A 5,570-nucleotide genomic window follows, 5' to 3' on the forward strand; every position below is an offset into this window, starting at 1 on the left:
TCCCGTGAAGGTTGCTCCATACGTTAAAATACATCTCAGCACGCAATAAATATTGGGTGCCCTTTCCCAATCTCAACGCAAAGTACATATTTTACCCGCAAATCTGAACCACACAGACACCCATCAATATGAATTTACCATGTAACATTTTTTTTTTTGTCTGATTCAAGGTAGAGGTTGGACGGCCGAGGTGATTGGGTTGGAGGGCCTGGGTGATTAGGCTAGACGGCCGGGAAGATTGGGATGGACCGCCAGGACGATTGGGTTGGACGGCCGGGACGATTGGGCTGGACGGCGGGGCCGATTGGGTTGGACGGCCGGGGCGATTGGGTTGTAAGGCCGGGGCGATTGGGTTGTAAGGCCGGGGCGACTGGGTTGTAAGGCCGGGGCGATTGGGTTGGACGTCTGGGGCGATTGGTTTGGACGGCCGGGGCGATTGGGTTGGACGGCCGGGGCGATTGGGTTGGACGGCCGGGGCGATTGGGTTGGACGGCCGGGGCGATTGGGTTGGACGGCCGGGGGGATTGGGTTGGACGGCCGGGGCGATTGGGTTGGACGGCCGCGGCGATTGGGTTGGACGGCCAGGGCGATTGGGTTGGACGGCCGCGGCGATTGGTTTGGACGGCCGGGGCGATTGGGTTGGACGGCCGGAGCGATTGGGTTGGACGGCCGGGGCGATTGGGTTGGATGGCCGGGACGATTGATCTGGAGGTAAGCATCACAAGAACAACCTGCAGACAGGCACTCAGCAGGGTTTAGAAGGTGGATGCATCTCCTTTTGATGTGTGGGGTTGTGAGCTGAGAGGAAGGCTTTTGGAATCCACCGCAGGGTGGGTCAGATCCTGTTGGAGGGACACTCTGGCTTGCTGCCTGTTCAATAGTTTGATTATTTGATCTGAGGATCAATGTCCTGTAACTTTCGTTTATGGGATTGGAAGGGGTAGGAGGACAACGTGTACCAGGAGGACCATATTGGCACACGTTCGACCGTAAGGCACTACAGAGGGTAGTGGGTAGGGTACAGAGGGTAGTGCGTACGGCCCAGTACATTACTGGGGCCAAGCTTCCTACCATCCAGGACGTCTATACCAGGCGGTGTCAGAGGAAGACCCTAAATATTGCCAAAGACTCCAACAACACAAGTCATAGACTGTTCTCTCTGCTACCGCATGACAAGCAGTACGGGAGTGCCAAGTCTGGGACCAAAAGGCTCCTGAACAGCTTCTACCCCTAAGCCATTATACTGCTGAACAGTTAATCAAATGTCTACCCATGTTTTTTTGCACTGACTCTTGTGCACCGGCACTATGCACACTCACTGGACTCTACACACACACTCACACATTCTATACTGACACTCCAACACACAAATACACACACACGCACACATTCTATACTGACACTCCAACACACAAATACACACACACACACACTACATACGCTAAAACACAACACACTTACACACATATGCATATTAATGGCAACACACACACACACACACACACACACACACACACACACACACACACACACACACACACTGCATACGCTAACACACAAATACACACACACATGCATATTAACGGCAACACACACATATATACACACACACACACACACACATACACGCACACAGGAAGGTGGAAGTGGGTCCTCCTGGAAGTGGGTCCTCCTGCCTCAACCCCAGGACGTGGGTCCTCCTGCCTCAACCCCAGGACGTGGGTCCTCCCTCCTCAACCCCAGGACGTGGGACCTCCTGCCTCAACCCCAGGACGTGGGTCCTCCTGCCTCAACCCCAGGACATGGGTCCTCCCTCCTCAATCCCAAGACGTGGGTCCTCCTGCCTTAACCCCAGGACATGGGTCCTCCTGCCTCAATCCCAGGACGTGGGTCCTCCCGCCTCAATCCCAGGAAGTGGTTGCTCAAATTACACCATGATTCCCTAGTTCATCCCGCACTGATTTTCTAGGTTGTCAAATAAAAAAACTGCAGATGTCCAGAAACATCACAAAAGAGATAATAATGATAATATGATGTTATTGCAGGAGTAGCAAAATTCTTGTGTTCCTAGCTCCAACAGTGCAGTAGTATCTAACAATTCACGACAATACACACATAAATCAAAAATTATGGAATTCAGAAACATATCAATATTAGGACGAGCAATGTCGGAGTGGGATTGACTAAAATACAGGAGAATAGAATACAGTATATAGATATGGGATGAGTAAAGCAGTATGTAAACATTATTTAAACATTATTAAAGTGACTAGTGATCCATTATTAAAGGGGCCAGTGATTCCAAATCTACAGTGGCTTGAAAAAGTATTCACCCCCCTTGGCATGTTTCCTATTTTGTTGCATTACAACCTGTAATTTAAATAGATTTTTAATTGGATTTGATGTAATGGACATACACAAAATAGTTCAAATTGGTGAAGCGAAATGAAAAAAAATGACTTGTTTCAAAAACTTCTCTAAAATAAAAAACTGAAAATTGGTGCGTGCATATGCATTCACCCCCTTTGCTATGAAGCCCCTAAATAAGATCTGGGGCAACCAATTCCCTTCAGAAGTCACATAGTTAGTTAAATGAAGTCCACCTGTGTGCAATCTAAGTGTCACATGATCTGTCACATGATCTCAGTATATATATACACCTGTTCTGAAAGGTCCCAGAGTCTGCAACACCACTAAGCAAGGGGCACCACCAAGCAAGGGGCACCACCAAGCAAGCGGCACCATGAAGACCAAGGAGCTCTCCATACAGGTCAAGGACAAAGTTGTGGAGAAGTACAGATATGTCACTTTCGTCATATGAACCGGACCAAGGCGCAGCGTTGTATGCGTACATTCTATATTTATTAAAAGAATGAACACTGAACAAACTAACAAAACAACAAAACGAACCGTGAAGCTAATATGAATAGTGCAGACAGGCAACTAAACATAGAACAAGAACCCACAAACACCAAAGGGGAAATGGCTGCCTAAATATGATCCCCAATCAGAGACAACGATAAACAGCTGCCTCTGATTGGGAACCATATCAGGCCACTAAAAACATACAAATACCTAGACCTACAAAACCCTAGACATACAAAAACCCTAGACAATACAAATCTAGCGTAATCCACCCTAGTCACACCCTAACCTAACCAAAATATAAAGAAAACAGAGATATTTCAGGTCAGGGCGTGACAAGATCATGGTTAAGTTATGAAAAATTTCAGACACTTTGAACATCCCACAGAGCACCATTAAATCCATCATGACATTTTTTTTTTAAGAATATGGCACCACAACAAACCTGCCAAGAGAGGGCGGCCAACCAAAACTCACAGACCAGGCAAGGAGGGCATTAATCAGAGAGGCAACAAAGAGACCAAAGATAACCCTGAAGGAGCTGAAAAGTTCCACAGTGGAGATTGGAGTATCTGTCCATAGGACCACTTTAAGCCGTACACTCCACAGAGCTGAGCTTTACGGAAGAGTGGCCAGAAACAAGCCATTACTTAAAGAAAAAAATAAGCAAACACGTTTGGTGTTTGCCAAAAGGCATGTGGGAGACTCCCAAAACATATGGAAAAAGGTACTCTGGTCAGATGAGACTAAAATTGAGCTTTTTGGCCATTAAGGAAAATGCGATGTCTGGCACAAACCCAACACCTCTCATCACCCCGAGAACCCCATCCCCATTCATCGGCAGGGACTGGGAAACTGGAATGATGGACGGCACTAAATACAGGGAACTTCTTGAGGGAAACCTGTTTCATTCTTCCAGAGATTTGAGACTGGGACGGAGGTTCACCTTCCAGCAGGACAATGACCCTAAGCATACTGCTAAAGCAACAATTAAGTGGTTTAAGAGGAAACATTTAAATGTCTTGAAATGGCCTAGTCAAAGCCCAGACCTCAATCCAATTGAGAATCTGTGGTATGACTTCAAGATTGCTGTTCATCAGCGGAACCCATCCAACTTGAAGGAGCTGGAGCAGTTTTGCCTTGAAGAATGGGCAAAAATCCCAGTGGCTAGATGTGCCAAGCTTATAGAGACATACCCCAAGAGACTTGCAGCTGTATTTGCTGCAAAAGGTGGCTCTACAAAGAATTGACTTTGGGGGGGGTGAATAGTTATGCTATTCACCGCCCTGTTTGTTTCACAATAAAAAATATGTTGCATCTTCAAAGTGGTAGGCACTACCCAAAAAAATCCATTTTAATTCTAGGTTGTAAGGCAACAAAATAGGAAAAATGCCAAGGGGGTGAATACTTTCACAAGCCACTGTAATATTGGTGGAGTTTGCTTTGCATGGCCTGGTGCCCCAGGTGGGTGAAGGTGTCCCTTAAGGACCAATGGAATGGTCGAAAAGGATTTACAATAATCCTTTAAGTAGATTACAAAAATATGAAATAGTCAACAAATAAACAAATTTATAAACATAACGTTATCCCATTTTTCAACAATATGAAAGCAGATCTAATGAAATTGACTAATCTTCCCATCAATCTTACAGTTAGAATAAACCTCTTTAGAATGGCATGGCTGCCAAAGTTTTTGTATTTATTTTCTGTAATACCAATTACCCGACTGAAGACATTCTTTTAAAAACTATACTCAGTCATAACAAACTTTATATGGGCAAGTCAACTCATAGAATAAAAAGGAATGTTTTTCCTTAATAAAGTCTGAGGGAGGTTTTAACTTTCCAGACTTGGAATTGTCTCAGCTCGCTACCCAAGGCTTTTACTTGTGACATATAGTTGAATGCACTAAAGAGGAACAATGGGTACATATTGAAGATGCACATGCTCATCCCCTGAATCTTTTCACGTGTCTGTTTTCAAAGGATAAAGAACGTGAACAACTTCATAGTTAGGAACACTATAACAACATGGAAGAAAATGAAACGTATTCAACAAGAACCAATATCACTTCCTACAAGCACAACCTCGTGGAACAATCCTTGGATAACTTTTAAGAATTCAATTTTGGACTAACCAATATAGTTTCAAATACATGCAACTTAAAAGTTACATATTACAACATTTCGATTTCGATTTAATAACAGAGCAACCTTGAGGGAATCTTACTTGAGTCAGATAAGGATGTTCATATGAAAGGTAAGATATACAAAATCTTGCAGAGACCATATTCAACTGACAATATCCTGTCTTAAAGAGACTGAAAAAGAACTGATGTTGGCACAAGATGGAGGGAAAGTTGGAGCATAACTAACTAAATTACAGTTAACGAACATTTACACTTAATCCACTATAAGTTAATGTATGGAGTTTATTATACAAGAGACACAATTCACAAATTCTACAGCACAATGGCAGAGTAATGTCTTAAGTGTAAAATGAAAAATGACTCAATTATCTGTGCTTTCTGGGAATGCTATAAAGTCTGGAAGTTGTGGGCAGAGCTAGATAGTTGGCTTTCAGGAGTATTACAATGTAAATGTACTTTTAATTTGTCTATCTGCATATTTCAAGACATGGCATATGAGGGTGTCGTGGGGTACCCAATGGGCTGGACGGTTCTCTTCTCATCACTCATATTGAAA

General features: G+C 44.2%; 1 pseudogene; it reads right to left on the reverse strand.

The window, feature by feature from the left end:
- Nucleotides 1-216: 216 nt before the first annotated feature.
- LOC120049458 overlaps nt 217-5,570 on the reverse strand; it is a 148,158-nt pseudogene continuing 142,804 nt past the window's right edge.

The sequence above is a fragment of the Salvelinus namaycush genome, chromosome 6 (genome assembly GCF_016432855.1).
Source record: "Salvelinus namaycush isolate Seneca chromosome 6, SaNama_1.0, whole genome shotgun sequence".
Lineage (NCBI taxonomy): Eukaryota > Metazoa > Chordata > Actinopteri > Salmoniformes > Salmonidae > Salvelinus > Salvelinus namaycush.